This window comes from Pimephales promelas, chromosome 12 (genome assembly GCF_988280905.1).
Source record: "Pimephales promelas chromosome 12, fPimPro1.hap1.1, whole genome shotgun sequence".
NCBI lineage: Eukaryota > Metazoa > Chordata > Actinopteri > Cypriniformes > Leuciscidae > Pimephales > Pimephales promelas.
In genome coordinates, this window is record NC_142780.1 from 27539444 (window position 1) to 27559487 (window position 20044).

A 20044-nucleotide genomic window follows, 5' to 3' on the forward strand; every position below is an offset into this window, starting at 1 on the left:
AAGGAGAAAAATGTGTTTCCGAGAGGGAGCATGAGTAACGGTTTTCCAGTTATTTTCTCACATAGCCGCATGAAATACAGAGATACATTGAGATGCATAATGTCAACTTCAATCCCTTACCCCAACCCACACAAATCTATATACAAACTCAGCTAATAGTATCTGCATTTTCAGCATATAATGATAAGTTCACCATATTACCATAAATGTGTCTCTAAAATATTTAATCAAACATAACTGCAAATACTGTCATTACAGATATCGGATTTATACTTTAACATGCGTATTTGATTTATATGTGAAAAACAATGTATGATAGATGCCTATAGTGGTGATGCTGATGTCATGCCTCAGCAATAAAACTATTCTCTCATTCTGTCGACAGTTTCAGTTAGATTGGAGTTATTGTTTTGCTCTTTATATAGTCTCAGTTATAAATGGAAGTGTACTGTGAAAAACGTACACTTCAAGGTTTCACCCTAGAAGTTCCTGTAAATGGATCTAATGTTAGATGAGTCAAAGTATTCTAATTATATTCTGAGGGCTACCAGAACAATCTATAGAACAGATGAAGAGTTATATTACTTCTAACTCAAAAAAAGAAAAAAAAACTCTTTGAATGAACATAATATATATATATATATATATATATATATATATATATATTGTGTATCCAGTAAATTTGGACTAAATCGTTCAATTAATTTGGATTAGTTTAACAATCTCTTTATGAACTTTTAAAGCATCAAAGTGGTACAGTAGTTGCATAGACTGTCAATGGAGGGACAGGAAGCTCTCAGATTTTTTTATTTTTGTTTCGAAGATGATGACATGAGGGTAAATTATGACAGAATTTTCATTTTTTGGTTAACTATCCCTTTAAAGATTCCAAGTGCACATGAATTTTAAAAAGAATGTGGACGGATAAATCTTTATGATAAATACTGCAATATTCCATTAAAAAAAATAAGAATTGGCCATTTTGATTTAATGTTGACTTTAAAAAGGATGATTATATTCATTTCTTTGAAAATTTATTTGATTTAATAATCCTTCTTTACAATACATTCCTCAATTCAAATTCAAATTGAAATGGCTTTGATTGACAACCATGTTGGTGAAACACCAGCTTGCTAAAAACACAACATATGCTAGTTCATGAAAGATTATTATTTAACACAACTAAGTAAATGCTTTGAAAATATAGCTCAAAACTTATGGCAGTAAGTTGGTGGCTGATTGTTTTTGGGAGGTCATTCTCACATTGAAAAGCAACAGTGTTTCACAGCTGCACTGGGGGCTAAAAAAGCTGTCTTGAGTCTTATTCTTGCCACAAAGGCATAGCGTGTGAAAATTTTCTGCAGATTGAATACAAGTCAGACAGCAGGCGGTGTTTTGGTTGTGCTCAAGGGGGGTAAATGACGGAAGCAGGCCAACCAGAAATGAGTGAGCTGAAATAATTTAGTTGAGAGATAACTAAGGCCTGGGTGAGGCAGGGATGTACAAAGGCCATCAGTTTTGAATTATGTCTTATCTGTGTTAGTACCATCTAACTTGTCATTTTCACAGCTCCAGCTTGTTAGAAATCCTATTACATACATTAAAGGCACGTCTGCTGGCATAAAATTCCCTCAGCCATACCCTGAGGTTTTTTTTCAAGTCAGATTCGGGTGCATGCACACTGTGGCAAGATGTGGGGATAAACAAATACTGTATAGAAGAGTGCAACAAAAAATTACATTCGGTTAAGCACAAGCTTGCAAACATGACTCGGAATATGAAAAAAAAGTGTTTTAATCTTGCCTTATTTATGAAGCAAGTGACTTTGTTGGTTTGCTGACTTTATTTGTTTATTTGTCTTATACAAGGTGTTTTTTTTACTGGTGTGGCTGCTACAAAGATGGTGAGGCTTTGGTTCTATCTGAGCGTCTCGTCTTGCTATGGAATACGGGGGAGGTTTGGACGTGTTAACGCACTGCACTGTGGGCCGTGATTCTGCTGAGAAAGGAAGAAGGAGAGGGGGATGAAAATATGTGTCAGTTTTAGACTCTCAGATGAGTAATGCAACCATCTGCCTCTGCCTGTGAGTGTTTGCATGCACAATCTCATATATGGACCTTCAAATGCAAAAACACACACGTAAACACCTTGTTAGAGAATTACTAAAGAAAGAAAAAAAAAAGTTCCACAAATCACTATAAAAGTCAACCCGATCTCACGACCAAGTCGTACGAATTCGACGAATGATTAAAAAGTGGCTAATTCGTAACAATTCATACGAGCTCACTCGTACGAATGAATACGATTTTGCTAAATCGTACATATTTTACGAATTGGCCAATTCGTATGAATTCGTACGAATGACCTACCCCTTACCCCGCCCCTAAACCTAACCATCACGTGGGTTTAGACAAATCGTACCAATTAGTACGAGTGAGGTCGTACGAATTAGACACTTTTTAATCATGGGTCGAATTCGTACGAATTGGTCGTGAGGCCTATTTCTCTCTTGTTCACAAATCTGTCTAAATCTGTGTTAATGAGCACTTCTTCTTTGAGAAGATGATCCATCCACCTCACAGGTGTGGTAGGCCTATATCAAGATGCTGGTTAGACAGCATGATTATTGCACAGGTGTGCCTTAAGCTGGCCACAATAAAAGGCCACTGTAAAATGTGCAGTTTTACTGTATTGTGGGGGTCCCCCCCAATACCATAACCCCACCGCCACCACAACGTTGACATCAGCAAACCGCTCACCCACACGACACCATCTGCCATCTGCCCTGTACAGTGAAAACCGGGATTCATCCGTGAAGAGAACACCTCTCCAAAGTGCCAGACGCCATGTGAGCATTTGCCCACTCATGTCGGTTAAGACAACAAATTGCAATACTAAGACAGTTGATGTCTAACTTGTAAATGAATGAAGGTATATGTGAATGACGTCCCGGGTCACTAAAGACCCGAGGTATACATTTGGCTTAATGAATTGGCTGATTTGTTTTGCAAATTGGATAAAGAGCTCAGTTGAACGGGCTGATGTGTTCAAGAATCAATAACCACCTCACTGAATCATTGATTTGGTTAACACATTTGATAGAATGATTCAGTAGAGCAGACTGATTTGTTCAAGAATCAAAGGTCAAGTCACATAGATTCACTGAACCAGTTGGCTTGGTTCACAAACTGATGTGTTCAACCGAGAGGGTACGATTTAGGTGGGGGCGGTGTGGATGGTTTTGTCCAAAGCATACGATTTGCCAACTGCAGACCTGATTTGATGTAACAAGAAAAGGAAAAGAATCTCTAAAGAAAAAAAAAGAAAAAAAAAAACTCCTGAGTCCAGCATGTTATGGACGGGTCAGATGTAACTCGGCAGGGTTTAGCTCTGTTGCTGCTGAAATGTGCTGTGCTAGTCATTCAGCTGAATGCTCGCTCTGCTCTATTTGGTTCAGCATCCCGACTGTTTTCCCTCCGAAGGAGAGCGAGAGAAGTGATTCTCCATGTTTGGATGAGTGTCAGACAGTTTGACCTCAGGGTAGAAAGGTCATGGTTGTGGAAACAGAGTAAGCATTTCATGTGTTATTGTGAAAGCCTAGAGGTCATTACAATCCTCCCTCTCTCAGGCAAACCCCCCCCCCCCCCCCCCACACACACACACACACAGATATAAACAAAAAGCCAGCCCATATGCTGCCACAGCTGAAAACAACAAACACTTTCACACCATGCATATGGGAGCCTGTCAGGGTTAAACCCACCGGACTTCCTTTTTTTTTTTTTTTTGGGTGGATATTATTAATCTTGCTGATCTATTATTCCCAACACGCAAGAAAACTTCAAAAGCTAGCATATTTCACATGAAAGACAAACCGCAATTTCAACAGACTCAACGAATCAGTTCCACATGAAACAATCTGATAGCTTTGAATATGAGAATAATCCAGATGAGATGAACTTGCAGACTTGAAACAGCAACCATATGGTGGTACTAAATTCAGGAAGGAGGCTCATCCAACGTTCGGCTCTGATGGGAGGAACGGGGCTTGATGTGATGTGTTAATAATTGTTTCCTCCCTTTGCTCGCTTCTTCATATACTTTCATTCTTACTACACATCTCTAATCTCCTACATTGACTTTTTTTCCTCATCTAAGACCTTTGATTCTGTAAAACCGCTGATTGATTTGCCTTGAAAAAAAGGAATGGAGACACTGTTCAGTTTAACAAATTTACACTGCCATTCAAAAGTTTTGGATCAGTAATATTTTTAATGTTTTTATCTTCTTCTCACCAAGACTGCCTTTATATATATATAATGAAATAAATGCAGTCATGGTGAGCAGAAGACTTCTTTTAAAAACATAAATTTTACCTTACCCATTCAAAACTTTTGAACAGGTGTGTACACACACACACACTGTATATACACAAACAAAAATATGGAAAGATTTTTTTTTTAAAATGTTTTTGAACATTGAAGGCTGCATTTTTTAATATAAAAATATAAAAAAATCTAAATTTTCCATTTAATTCACTGTCATCTGGGTGGCACAGCTTAGAAATAACGAGATCTCCTAAGTTACAAGAGTGGTGCTTTTTTTCATTTGACTATAAAACAGCTCGATAAATGTGAGAAGAGAACAAGGAAACTCTTTTAAAAAATATGTTCTGCCTATCTTTAGCCCTTCAGGAAGGATTTTCTCACCCTATTCTTGGTGTTGAGTGAGTGATGGATGCAGTGAGAACCTTTCCACACCTTTAATTAACAACATATCTTAAACAAGTTCAGTCAGTTAAAGCTAATTTACGGGATTCTGCTATTTTGCTAATTCCTTAACCTTCAAAGCACCTCTCACATTTCCACATTCACTTCCATCTTCCATCTTCCATGGTAGAAAAAAAGAAAACTTTTCATGCTTTTCTAAATTTGATCATTTAGAAACGTCTGTGTAAGGTTATTCGACTGTGACCTACGCTTTTGGTTTACAGCGCAATAAATTTTATCTGATGACAAGTTAGTCTGCAATTCACAAAGCTCTTAATGGAAATTGGTCTGTTCATTGAGAGAAATTGTGAAGATCAGGTTCCTCATACTGCGGCAGTCTAAGGGAAATTAAGTAGTTGTCCAGAAGTACAGTGGAAAAAATGAAGTGAAATATTAAAATATTAAAAATATGAATTTGAAATATTAAAGGGATGCTGAAAAAACAAACAAAGCTTGAGAGAGGAGATCTGTCTGTTTCTAGAAAAAAAATAACATACACTAACAAGAATATTATATTTATATTTTTTTATATCTAGAAAGCCTAACTCATCTTCATATAAATCAGTAACCTGGAACCTGGTCACAATGGGCTTTATGCACAGCTGCACTACTTCCTGAACTTAATCCAGCTCCTTGTTTCCTGTCTGCCATTTTTGGCCAAATTGATTAATCCAGGTGTGCCTGACCTCAGTAGTCACGGCAACAATAATCAGACACACCTGGATTAATCAATTTGGCCAATAATGGCAGACAGGAAACAAGGAGCTGGCTTAAGTTCAGGAAGTAGTGCAGCTGTACATAAAGCCCATTGTGACCGTTAACAAATTTACGAGCAAAGTCTTACGAGCAAAATATATATGCAGGAGTATAATTCTCAAAATATATCAGTAGTAGACCCTTTAATGCACAAAATAGGATAGTTCTATCTGTTAATTAAGATGTTTTACATACTACGTTTTGTAGTCTGAGGAAGACATCTTCTTCTAGATGTGCAAATAAGAAGTAAACTGATCTGGTCATGTGACCTTTCACACAAGTCACATGACATTAATAGATTTTAATAATAATAGAAACCGGTGGGATTAAACGGGAATAAAAAGCCAGATAGCCTACATGAAAAGCCTGAGCTTTGACAATTCCTTATTGAAAAAAAGTTTTATAAGTCTAGAGTATCAGTCAGGGCCAGAAAGAATGAAGGAATTCAATCGCAATGAACAGCAGTTTATTAACAACGAGAGAAGTAACAGGTAATCGAAGTTCAGCTTCTGACGGGACACTGGCAACACAGGGACGAAAATGGGCAAACTCCAGGCAATCCGGGCTGGAAACAAGCAATCCGGGAAAATGGAGAAAATGGGAACTGGATACAGAGAGACGGACCCAGAGAGCCTCAAGAACGATCTGACAAAGACAGGACAAACTCACACACAATAAGGGCACTGTGATGTGAGCTTCTACATGCTTTGTAAGTGGGATGGTTTAAAGATCTCAATGTTATATCTCATGGTAAAAGTGGGAGTTGTATAATTAACAGATACTGTAATATTGTCAATTAAAATTAATAATATATTAATAATATTCAAATTAATATAAATTAAAATTAATTTTAATCAACTGAAGTTTTAATATCTGTCTACAAACAACAGATTTTGAAATAAATTTGATGTGATTAAAACATGATTAAATCTATAACGCTTTCAATGTCATTATACAGATCCAAGATAAATACACACACACACACACACACACACACACACACACAACTTTCGGTTTCTGATGACAAGTGGAGCCAGTTTGTGATGTCATCCATTCAGGCAAGGTGAAGCTGCCTGGGGAGAATTGGAATGCACATTGCATAATTCACCACAAGATGCTCAAAACTGATAAAAGATTAATGTTTATAGAGTCTTTGTGGGGGCAAACAAAAAGGAGTGACGTCAAAAAAACAGTGTACACTTAGATTTGGAACACAGATAAACTATGAAAAAACTCAGAAGACTTTTTTAGTGCTCAAAGGTTGCTCTGTCAAATATGGACAAAAGAATTTTAGCAGGAATAAAAATAGAAACCATTGTTATGAGATCATTTTTATAATCATACCGTAATAATTAAATTTGCATATACTCCATATATTTGGTCTTGAAAGAATTTGATAGAAAATGTTTACGTTTGTGATCTGAGAATTAGGGCTAAAGAAAAGTGAAAGATAAAATACAAAATTGGAGTGGAGGATCATGGCTTTAGAAACACAGCAAGTCAATAAAAAAAAAAAAACAAGAAAAAAAACAATGCATCAATATCTTTTTAGTACCATTCTTGCTGCTAGAACCAAAGCTTTTTATGAGAAATAGACTGTGTATAATCCTAATAGCCAATCGAAACCTCTGCAGTGAGTCCCATTCATAGACGCAAATGATTCAGCGTTGTGTCCCTGGGCATTATCAAACCAATCAGGCAACTCAACAGACCATGTTTATAAGTTACCAATCAGACACGCCTCACCAGCAGCTCTACCCCCTCAGTCACTGTGATTTTGCCAAGTAAGACATGTTCCTGGATCAACACATTTTGTTGTTCCTGGAACAACATTCCTGTACAAAAACATAGTCCTAACCCCTAAACCATCCCTACACATAACTTATCCCTAAAATAAGAGGGAAATTAAGGGTGATTAAGTATGGTGTGGAAGCCCCTAACCCTTGTTATAAACTTAAATTTAACATCAACTGTAAAGCTGTCCTTCTAATCTGATTGGTTAATTTGGAATGTTCTACTTGGTGAAATCACGTTCTGTCATGACAAATCTCAGATAGATTGACATGTTAACGGATATGGAAATGCTAACGTATTTTGGTCTTTGATCTGCTAAGCTGCTGCTGCAGAGATAATACGGATACTTTCCATTGCCAATATATTCGCTATAACATAAACGAAAAAAGCACTGTAGCAGATTTGTACAGGTGGAGCTGCAGGTGGAGGGTTTCTGAAAGTGCGCTATAATAGCAAACAATGCCAAATATTTGAATGCTGAGTAGCAAGCTCATTGGCTGTTGATGCCAAGGCAACCAATTAGCTGTTCTATGAAGATAATAACATGCTCGCTAACAAACAGAGTTAAGGACCTACCAGCTTGCACCATCTAGAGTTTCATGACAGAACTGAAAGGACTGAAAAGAAACATGGAATGAAGTTGCCGAGTAATTATTTCAAGTAATTATTTTGCACTGCCTCAACATAATGATTTAAACCTTATTTATGTGATGGACACAGGCAACAAAAAAATAGGCTTGTCTGTGGTTCCAATTCAGAGATATTTAATAAAAGAATAAACTCAGATAATCCAACACAGTATAACAGCATATCTATACAAACAATAGTCAACAGAGGAAACCAAGGAACTTAAGTATACAATGATAATGAACTAAAAGAATAACAGGTGAGGTGATGATCAAATGAATGTCATGGTAACTGATAAGAACAGGAACAAAGGAACTTAAACAAAGGGAACAGGTGACTGATGAAAATGGACTCAAAGTCCATGAATATGAAACTAAACACACAAATGACTACATATATGTGACACACACACTATGATCGGGGTAGCGAGATTCTGAAATGACTCTGAATGACTCTGACTCTTTACTGAATCAGCCCATTTGTCATCTAACTGACGCTTTCCTTTAGCGTCAGTTAGATGACGCCGTAGGATCGCGTCATGTAACTGACGCTAAAGGGCGCCTAAAGCGTCAAATATTGAAGCATGGTCAAAGGTGACGCCTTGGGGTGAGAATGCGTTGCAAAAACATAGCCACTGTATAGTCTACTTCCTGAAGGAATGACTATTGTGAGTCTGTTCTTTTTAGTGAATCAAACACATACAACTAAACTAACTTTGAGATTTAAACCAGTGTAGTTACTGAATCACTGTCATCAGCATCTTCTGAGCTTCGTCTGTTTGTTAGTCCGTTATACTAATTACTATCCCGAAACATGTGACTAACCGACCTTACAATATCCTTACGATACTTGTAAAGGTCTGCTTTAGCTGTATGTTTTTGGGATAAAGTTAGTTGCATATTGATATCTCATTGCCTTGCTTGGTTTCTTCACTAATGTTCAAATGTGTCTTAATAATTGCTGTGCTCATCAACACTCTGATCCAAGTCAAGTAAGGCGTGCATTAATTTAGCAACTTATTACATTATAATCTGTCCAAAGGAAACTGATTATTGGAAGACATGGAATGCTCTGCACACAAGAACTAACAGAATTATTATCGAATAACTATTATTCAAGTTTGTATTGGACACTTTATTTGTAGGGCTGCCAATGTGTAATTTCAGCCTTTCAGTTCACTTTATTTCCTCTGCAAGTGTGTGAGTGGGACTGATTAGATGGGCGTTTTTTAGCTGTGTTCAGTGATAATAATTACAAAGACCCATCCAGATTGATCAGGTCCATAGAGCATCTGAGCAGGCCATCTATAGGGACGCATGGTGGTGAATGGGCTGCGATGTGAAAAAAATAAAACCTGGACAGGATTCCCAGAGCCTCTTCATAAACCCAAGGAGCGACAGGGAATCCATTTCTGTCGCATGCAATTATAGCCATGCTGATTCAGTGAAAAAAAAATCTCTTTTTTTTATTTATCATCAAGGCCAAGGAAGAGCTGAGGTGGTCCGTACCCTGACAGCCAGGTTCACGGGGCAATCCAATTGTTTCTCACTGAAGCATACCAACCTGGTGACACATTCACACTACTGCGCTCATGTGTACATAGAACCTAAACGCAATCTCCAAAATGTCACAAGGAAGACATACAAGCAGTTTCTAGACAATGATGCACACACAACGGTCTGGTCAAGGATGCATATTAAACTGAATTCAATTATAATGAAGGACTTAAAATCTTGTGTGTCTCATTGGCATACAAGACACTTCCGCAGCCCCCGTGGTGATAACGGCCATATTAAGATAAAAATTGCCTGTCTAAAGCTATTTAAGGGATATATCTAAAATAGGCCAACATTTCTTTCAGTTATTTTCACAAGAAACAATGTAGATTGAGTTTCAACTGATTTTTTCAAACACACTGATTCAATTAAGTAAATAGCTGTGTTCGACTTGAAGTGGTGCTGCACTGACCGATTGGTGCACGATATTAAAGTACCGCGAATCACACTCTTTAATATCATATCAACCCGATCACACTAAATGTGTCTTTATAGCATGCACGTGTTGTCGTGTAATTTATACGCTAAAAGTGAGTTTTTCGTGCATACGCATTGGTTGGTTAGGGTAGGTTTAGGGGAGGGGTAGGGTGTGTGTGTATTATACGTTTGGGTAGAATTAGTGGTGAGGGGTGCATATTACACGCAAATGAACTGCTTATCAGATGCATGCGAAAAACTGTCTCACTCTTACAAGAAAAGGTTCTAAAGTGCTACATTATTTGGAACCCCTAAAATGCAATGCATGTGAATGATCACAACATTCAAGATATGGGGGTTTAAAAATGTAATTAATCAATATCACACGAAGAGTGACATTTCAGTTTTTATCTCCCCAAAATCAGCATGATTAAAATGTGACATTAAGTTACTGCAACAGTTTAATAAACAATAACTTAATTACAACTACAAAATGTTGTAGAATAAGCCAAAAGGGTTCTTTCTTGTCATTATAGAAAATTTTTTAGCATAAAATTTCCTTCGGTAAAGAACCCTATGCTTCATTATATAGAACCCCATTGAACCTTTTTTTCTAAGAGTGTATGCACGTAAAAAAACTCATTTTCGTGTGTATAAATTACACGAATCCCCTGGCTGTGATTTGTCAGACAAATATATAGTACCAAATACAGTTGTTTTGATGACATCAAACAGTTTTTGCACTTTTCAGAGAAATCAACAATTGCAGTTGGCATAATAGTTCTCTCTGCATATTAATCTAGAATAGGGAAAGTGTCGTATCACTGTCAAACATGTTTTAACCATGGCGGAAAAACTAAAGACAGATTATACTCTATTGTCCATTTAAGACTATTTATAGTTAAGCTTGTGTTAAATTATCTCACCATAGTAACACACACTGTCTAGGCTGAATCATGAAGTCATCTTTTTTAACTCAAGACTGTACCCCCAGCCGGGCAGATTCCATGCCGAGGAGGAAGCAGAAAACAGCCCAGCTGACATACATTTTCCCCAGTCCCTTTGCCAACCCCCCTCCCAGTTAGTCACACACCACCACGCCAACACTGCCTCTGGCACACAGGAGCTGGAGCAGTACCAAATGATTATATACGCTTATTTTCATACACACACACACACACACACACACACACACACACATCGTCCCTCTCTCACGTAAACCCGTAGACAGTCAGGAAAACTGTCGCATTTAATACGACAAAGCATTATCATTAACACGCAATGTAGCTGAGGGAGGGATGTATTAATTATGGATTTGTCATAAATGGATTCCATGTTGTGCACACAAATAGTCTCACTTGCTGACCATGTTTTATGCGCACGGCCTCTGTTACCGATTGCACCTGGTTTGCCAGAACAGAAGCAGGAAAAAAAATCCACAAGCCTAATTAATGTACCGTGTCAGTAAAGCCTCTTTGCTTGTAGCCTGAAATCTTTCACTGCTTAATACAGGATAATTATGCTGGATTCTCCCTCTCTAATAAAGAAGAATGCTTTGAAAGCACTGGCAGGCTGAGCATCAGCCCCTCTGATGAGAGAATAAGAGATATCTGTGTAATTACTCACTTCTCTTTGTGCAAGTGGCAAGATTACTGTACCGATCAGACTAATGCACCTGAACCAATAGGGCATACATATACATGAGTACAAAAAAGATTCTCTAAAAATGTACACACCTGTGTAGACAGACACACACACACACCGGGGTAAGTGAGAGGTGCTAATTGGGTGTTAAGGTCTAAATACAATGCTAAGTTTCTGACAACACTTTTAATTATTTTTTTCATCAACACATTGAAATGTTTGAGGTAGAATAACTGTGGCGAACAGGAAGAGGCCGAGGGACGTGAGAGTGGCGTGAGGCCGGTGGCATGATAATGAACGACACCTGTGAGAGAACTTCTTGAATGTTTGCCGGTTCCGCCTCCTTCTTCCCACAACATCTGAACCAGGTTAGAGTAACACTTCATTTCAATGATTCACTTCTACAAACTATAAGTAACTTTGCAACTACGTGTCAACTAAAGGGGGTCGCACACCAGACGAGAAGCTCAAAGCCACTTCGTGCAGCGCCACATCTTTAAAATTCGAACACATTATTCTCTATGAGTGTACACACACCGGCGGCGCCATTCGACGAATTGGCGTCTGTCCGTGGCGCCCAGCAACGGCTCAGGACCGTGTTCAAAATCCTGTTGCAACAGAGAGCCCTATTTAAAGAAATCAGCTGCTTGAGTAACAATTCATTCAGTTAACAGATGCTCTGAGGTAAAGTTTTCAGACTGCAGACTCGGCAACGATTGTATTTAATTGTACAATACAATCAGAACATATGTAACCAGGGCAAAAATAGCCTGTAGTCACGCTTCTCATCCCTAGAGGGCGCCCTGGTGCACCTGAGTAGTGCAGTATCGGAAGTAACAAGTAGTTTGTTTTGTGTTTAAATAGATCTGCGGTGAACGCGTGAGCTGAGGCACGTTAGAAACGAACGCCAATTTACATTATTAGTTTATGCGAAAGTGAAAGGGGAAACCCCCAATTTGGTGTTCTGTTTGTTGAGTGGTCGGAGCAGTGATTCATCGGAAGGAAACTTTGTTTCTCCCGAGTGCCAGAGATTTCTATTTGAGACGAGCACACATTCCACCGTGACGGCGGTTGAGCGTGAGTGTTTGTTTAATAGAAATGTAGCATGTTATTTGAACTCATTATTACAGCTCATGTTATTATTGAGAAGAAATATAACACTTCTGTTTCTGTGATAAAATCATGTCAGAGGGGAGCATGAAGAGACGTTAGTGCACGTGAGATGACCGTGGCGCGCTTTCTAGTGCGGTGTATCGCTTCACAGAGTGGGTATCACTTTAATTCATTCTGATTCTTTTATTTTAAATGCTTATATTCACTCAAAGAAAATATTTGGTTAGCTCTGCACTGTTTGTAATGTCAAAGTTTATTGATAATCTGTAAGAGATAAGAATTAGTATACTAATGTTAATTGTAGAGTGTTAAGTATTTGTTTCTGTCTTACAAGTGTGTCAGTGGCTTAACTGTATGAGAATGTGTCTTTAATCATGTTTATGTTTTGTTCTTTATTCAGAAAACATAAAAAGCCACTACCGTTGTTTATTTGGGGTATAAGTGCTCACATAAACCATTTTTTTGTGTATTCTGTTTTATTTTCGGGAATATACAATTATTAGCAAGAAGCTAAAAGGGGAAAATTAACACAATTGAGTATTGTGAAAGAGAACTCGCTGAGGGGAAAATATAGAGGTGTAACTGTTATTCTTTATTTTGGGTTGTTTCTTTGTACATTTGTGGAACATAGTAATTCACACTGTAAGTGGCTAGTTTTGTTTGGAAGGTTTTATGTTTGGCATTTTTCTATTGTAACTCGTATAAGTTTTTTTGTTTATATTCCTGACCACAAGCGGAAACTCCAAACATTAACGCTGCGTTTTTTCTCATACGCAGTTGAAAATAAAGAACCCCCTTTTTAGATGTTTGGTCATGTTTGAGTTTTATATAGTCTGCACATTTACACGGCCACACATAGAACAGACATTATCTTCATTTTGTGTCATTAAACATAACAATATTGCTGGCCATACACTGATGAGAAAGTTCGCGTCCGGTGTGCGATACCTGGAGTTGCCCTAGGCGCGGCGCTGCGCTTCTCGTCCGGTGTGCGACCCCCCTTAACTCTCATTAAGTATGAGTACTGTCTGCTTAATATCTGCAATCTCTTTATTTTGATGGTCCCCCAAAAGACATTCTACTGACAGCCTTAAGTATTCCCAGACTAAATGCATGTTTGAGCTGTTTTAATTAAAGGCTACTTGCACTGACATATCTTAAAATTGGCGTTGCCATTGTTTTGTCTCAAGATGAACACCACTAATGTTTTCTTTTCTTTTCTTTCTAAGGCACGTTTATAAATAGCTACCTGGTTGAACTAATCCTGCATGGCTTAGTCTAATCTCTGTCTGTGAAACCAGGCATAATGTCTAAAGCGGACCATGAAAAAATAAAGTGTAACCAAATAGTTTCCAAGAGCACTAAAGTATAAACATGAGACTGTAAAAGTGGACTAGAGAGTAGGAGAGTTTACCCGTTAAAAGCTTTGATGTTTAATGTACCAACAACCTCTTTAGTCCCCTTTAGAGTGGGGTTTACTGATGCAGTTTATGCAGAACAAAATGGGCACATATCTTGAGCTTGTGTTAACCACAGACCTTATTTTAGGTATTTAATCAAAAACCAATTAACTTCGCAATTCCGATGATGGAACCAGAAGTTCAAAAAGGATTTATCTTCAGAGTGATAAATTAAAAACCTGGAATGAATCGGAGCACCCAAAAATGGTTCTTCCATGACATTGCATGGACATTTAAGAGTGTTTAGTAGCAGTTTATGAATTGCAAATTATATACAGAAGGCCCCATAATCAACATGAATGTCATTATGTTCAATGTCTTCAAAGAACCATGGAATCTTGTGTGACTGTTTTACTAAGTGAAAGTGTCACTTCCCCGGAATTTCTCCGCACCAAACTCTCCACACCCCGACAGGTCTATCCCCACTCCTGCTAGGTGAGAAGGAGATGACAGAGAAGCAGAAATTGAAGTTTCTCAGCAGGTGGGAGCCCACACAGTCACGCTTTGACACTTGTCTGGAGGCTAAATATAAATGCTTGTTAGCTGAGCATAGATATATCGATCCTTTGGGCTCCTGGCACCTGTCAGGGTGTTTTCTTTCTTCACATGGTTGACGTGTCACCCTTTGCCCAGTCACTCTTATTCTTATATATTGTGTTTACTGTATGGTCCTTCCACAGCCCCTGCTCAGTGCTGAGGCGCTGATATAGATGTTGTCAGCTCAGTCATCTGATCATATGCTGAACGATTCAATAATACAGAGCCTGATAAGTGTGACAAGGCATCAGCATATCTACATGGATATGACAGACATATGTAAAAGGATGTCTAAACAGTCTGAGGTGTGATACACAGGTCAGCATGTCTGGCTGCTGATTTTTCAACACAGTCTCATGAAAGTGCGTATCTATACCACGAATGTCATTTCTCGTGGCATTTATATGCTAAAAATGGTTTTTGTGTGCATATGCTACGCACTGAAAACCCCTTAGGTAAGTTTAGGGGGGAGGGGGTGAGGAGTTTGTGCATATTACACGCCATAAAGTGCGTATCATATGCATGCGAAAAATGCGTACCAAATACACGCAAAAACATTTTTTTGCTGCAGCAGTTGCCTCAGGGCAGCAAATGGGCACGCAAGGTATAGCCTGCTCTGCTGGCTGCTGCACTGCATTGACAATATTTAGAAAATGAAGGATACTTTTTGGCTTCAATATCTTGAGAAAAGATGACTTTACCCGTAGCGTAAGCAACTTACGCTATACAAGAGAACTTCTTGTAAGAGAACTGGAAACGTAGAGCATAACATGGTGGAGAGATTTCCAATAGGGCCCCGCTCATCTGTAGGTCCCCTTCAGCCTGTAGCTCGTCACATGAGATCAAAAGCAGCAAATCGATACGCAAAACACAGGAAAACCAGCAAGACGAATGGGCTTTGAATGGGGAAGTGAAGTGGGAAATGGATTTTTAAGTTGGCCTGGAAAGCTTTTGCAAGTGGCATTTAAAACAGAGGGGGACTATAAGGGAGAGGTCGCTCGGGCAGTAAAGAACCTCTCCGCCAAAGTACTGCGTGTCCATTATGATCACATTCATTACACAAGCTTAAGCACCAACACATGCCCTGGCTTGTTGATTCCTAACTAAAAAGAGTAATTGTAGAACTGTGCAGTCTGTGCTTAATGTCAAGTGTCAAGCTTTTATTGAAAGTAATAAATAAGCTTGATAATTGAACCTGCACTGATGGGACTACAAGGTTGTAACTAAATCACAATGCCAATTTCCTTATAACAAATTAGCCTCAACCTTGAGAGGGTTTAGTGTAAAAAATGAGTCCTATAAACTTCCAGAACAAACCTGAAGAATCTCAAAGAGATATAAGCTAATGAGAGCAATGACCTCACGCACAGTTCTTTAAAATGATTGAAGTGACTCAACTGGAACCTCGTGGCATATAGATTTATTCTCCACTCAGAGACAAATGTTTGGTTTACTGATGCTACTGATAAAAGTTGTATTGATGCTTTCCCTCGCACATTAGTTAACTGAGAAAATTAAGTTTCTAGTTATTTCTTCAACTATGGGCACTTATGTCCCTGTGGACTTTAAGAAAGTAAACTCTCTTAAAATACTTTCCACAGTCATAATAGTTTATTCTCTAACAATGTCCAACATATGCCACATATATTATACCTTTTTTTCTGAAAGTGATGGCAATTCCTTTCAGAAATTATTGACCCTGCTGAAATGATTTAGTGCTGGAGAGTATTCTGTGGTGGAAATAGTGTTACAAAAAAAGGGTTTTATTTTTATTTAGATAAAATTGTTGACACCTTATCCTACTATGGTTTTATTGTGATATTTTCCCTTTTCAGGTGGATCACTATGCCAGATTTTAATGCTAGATGTGTATGGTCCAGGTGGACATCCAAGCATGCAGTCCCAGGCCATTACTTCAAACTTCAAAATCCAGAGGTAATTTAACATTTCATTGTAGCGTTAAGCACTCACGCAAAGCGAGAACTGAATGTAGTTGATGCCGAAAAGCTGAAAATTACAAACCGGGTGTGCGAGTGCCAATACCCATCCAGCGTTCCCAATGAATAAAGTCTTTTGGATTACACCAAGCTCCTGCTGTTCACATTTGCAATTCCAACTCAAATCTCTCTCCGTGGCCTTGTTTTGAAATAAACATGTGTGTAGCCGGATGAGCGCGAGTCTGTATGTGGAACGTTAAAATGCTATTGGCACTTCTCCCTAATTTTAAAACGCAAGCGTTGGAGTCGAAAGAGCTCAGAGTGCTGACTCGGATGCAAACGTTGTTATGGCAAGTAGGAAAGGGTGGCCTTCTTCGTAAAAAAGTGTTTTAGTAACATTCCATAAATGTGCTGAGCATCTTCTCATAGTCTGGTCTGCATATCTGCTGAGGAAGTTTGGGGAAATGTGCCCCCGTAAGAGGTTTTCTATGCATCTGTGTCTTGGTGAGAAATGATAATGGGATATGTGGCATGTGATTTTAGCAGTTTCAGTGCAGCATCAATAGGAATAAACGCTCTGGCAAAGCACCTCACTCCTTTATTACCAGAACTCTCAAAGAGCATGCAGGATTCATTAAGTTTTCGTTTTCATTCACTTAACGGAAGTTGGAAGCTAAGAACAATATTATTAAATCTTAACCATGGCAAAGTCTGCCGTTTAAGAGTGAAGTCAAATAAAAACAATCCACGCACACTCCTCCACCTCGTGTGGAATCAGAAAGTATTTTTACCGCCACCTCAAACTGCCTCATGTCACCTCATTCATCTCTTCGCAAAATTCCCTCTTGGCCCCTTGCTGGACCCAATCCATTATCTTTCACCCACAGAAACAATATCCCAGACTGCCAAGCGGCAGACATGCTTCTCTCCGCAGGATGTGAGTGGAAGACGGGGACCTCTGCATTAACCTTTCAGTCGGCTCCTCAAAGAAACGCTTAAGTCCACAATTCATGTAAATCACCGCACCACTGTTGGCAGCTCACAGAATAGACTGGTGCCGATTTCATTTCAGTCCTTTTAATTAATGTCATCTAATTCTTTCCCCCCATTTCTTAATTGTGTCAGCATTCTTTGAAGAAAATCACAATGTGTAATAGCAGCCAGTGGGAGCACCTGACCTGGTTGATTGTTGAAACTTTAAACCCAGTAAGAAGACATTGTCCATAGGGTGCAGTTAAAGTGAAGGCTACATGCTGCCAGAGGTGACTGGATCATAAAAGCCGCTTTAAAACTATCCTAACAATGTTTAAGATGTTATACCACTGGAACAAAAATCTCATTAAGGTTTTAGTCATTTACTCATTAAAACTCAAAACTGTTTTCCTCTCTCTGTGCAGACATAGCCTACAATTATTTCTGATTTCCTGAGTTTTATCGAAACGTCATTTCAGTGAAATGGCTTTACACTACTGCAGGTATGACGATGACACAAAAACCCAATAGGATTTTTCCATAGGCTTTTGGATTATCGTAAAAAAAGAAAGATCAAAACAAGCTCTGTAATCAACAAAAGTTTAAGATACGAACACGTCTCCATTAAGATCATTTTCACAGATTAACCCAACTTTTATGAGTTTTGAAGCCTATAATGTAGCTGTCGGAAGTCAAAAGCTAAAGGTAGGCTATAAACAAACTACTTCAGGGCAGGGTCCCATGACTTCAACATCACCATAACTAAGCTTCCGACAACTCTTTCGTTTTTTTTATCTAAATCATTTTCCCAGAAAGTTGTGTCAGGCGTTGTTCAGGATGCAGAAGACGAGGACAAAAGGAACTCAAAGTAAATGCTTCAATTACCAATTTAACTTTACAGCGATGAAGGGAAACACTCCAGGACTTCAGACACACAACTATACATAGACGACGACTGACAAGAACATAAGCAACTAAAGCACAAATAAAAAATAACGAGGAGACGAGGAGGATTCTGGGTAGTGTAGTGCAGACAAGGACAGATAGGCGCAGACGATGACTGTGACAGTTGAGGTTAGAAAATTCAAATTGATCAAACTGATCTGATTACTCTCTGGAACCCCAATGCTTGTATTCACAGATAAGGCTTAGATTAAACCAGGATTAGGCCTTAGTTCAATTAGGACATTTATCTTTTATAGATTTGCCTTATAAACACGCATTAGTGGTGTGCATCTTGAGACAAAACAATGGCTCTGACATATTATAAGATTTGTCCGTGCAAGTTGCTTTCAATTTAAAATAGCTCAAACATGCATTTTAGTTTGGGACTAGGCTTAAGCCTTGTCTGTGAAACTGGGGGTAAGTGAGTGAAATCGAGCACAGCGTCAGTTCAGACAGGCCACATACTGTAGGCACAGGCTGTGATCAGCTGATGCAGTCAGCTGTCAAATCGCTCCAACCACTACTGTTCTTCTATTAGACCGGAAGGATGTATATATACTCGGCACTTCCGCCTGGGAATTACGCTTAAACTGCTCTCAACCCCCCCACCACCCTGACCACTATAAGCATCAAGCATTTTTATGTGCACCTTTTGGCTGTTGTCTTCTTTGTTTCAGATTATCAAGGCTTCCAAGTCCTAGAGCCCTGCGCAGGATTTTTTTCTTCATCCCGCTCCCGCCCACACCTGCCGAATTTCTGATCATTACCGCCCGCTCCCGCAATGTACTGCATGTGTTGCACTCACGACCGCTCCCGAAATATGTATGTCCACTCCCGCTCGCTCCCGCAAAACTCTGAGAATTGAATTCTGGACAATAATAGAGATGCATTGATTTTGCGTCTTATCCCGTCCCGCAGGGAAAAAAACAAACAAACACGTATTTGTATTGCTATTATTAAAGAGATTCATGGGGTTGCTTGTTTCGTTTCCCTGGCCTGCATGTATTCTGACACACTGATCAGGAAGATGATTAGTAGCCTGGCTATCTCGGACATCTAAAAAGCTTAGGCTACCGTGCATTTCTTTAGACATCAAGTAGCCTACTTTGATTTAGCTTTTGAAGTATTCTGTCATAGGCTTTATTGGTCCTGGAGTAAATGTGCAGAAAGCATGTCTGAAAGCAGCTAGCCTCGGAGAACACAAAAAGACAAAACACACATAAATGTCAGACTTGCCTTGCGTTAGGTTTTGTGCTGTAAATACCTCGTTTGAGGTTCTTTTCCACATCATTTATTGTCATCTCCATCATGTCGCTAGGCTACTTCCCGATCCCATTTTTTTTTTTTTAGCCGCACATTGACGTCCCGGATTACACTGATACATCTACATGTTAAACCATGGCTTTGCCTTGAAGGAAAGACATTGCCTTGCCTAAAGCTACCTATGTCATTGATTATGGAGCAAGAACCCCCATAAGGAACCATACCGTCAAAGATTAATTGTGTTCAATAAACTC

The 20044-nt window shown here is 38.8% G+C and overlaps 1 protein-coding gene across 1 annotated transcript in view; it reads left to right on the plus strand.

Moving 5' to 3' along the window:
* Window positions 1-12400: 12400 nt before the first annotated feature.
* tsnare1 (T-SNARE Domain Containing 1) overlaps window positions 12401-20044 on the plus strand; it is a 195124-nt gene continuing 187480 nt past the window's right edge. The window contains exons 1-3 of the mRNA XM_089117884.1: window positions 12401-12640; window positions 12753-12828; window positions 16509-16608. The gene's annotated coding sequence lies outside the window, so the exon portion shown is untranslated. The remainder of the gene's footprint in view (window positions 12641-12752; window positions 12829-16508; window positions 16609-20044) is intronic.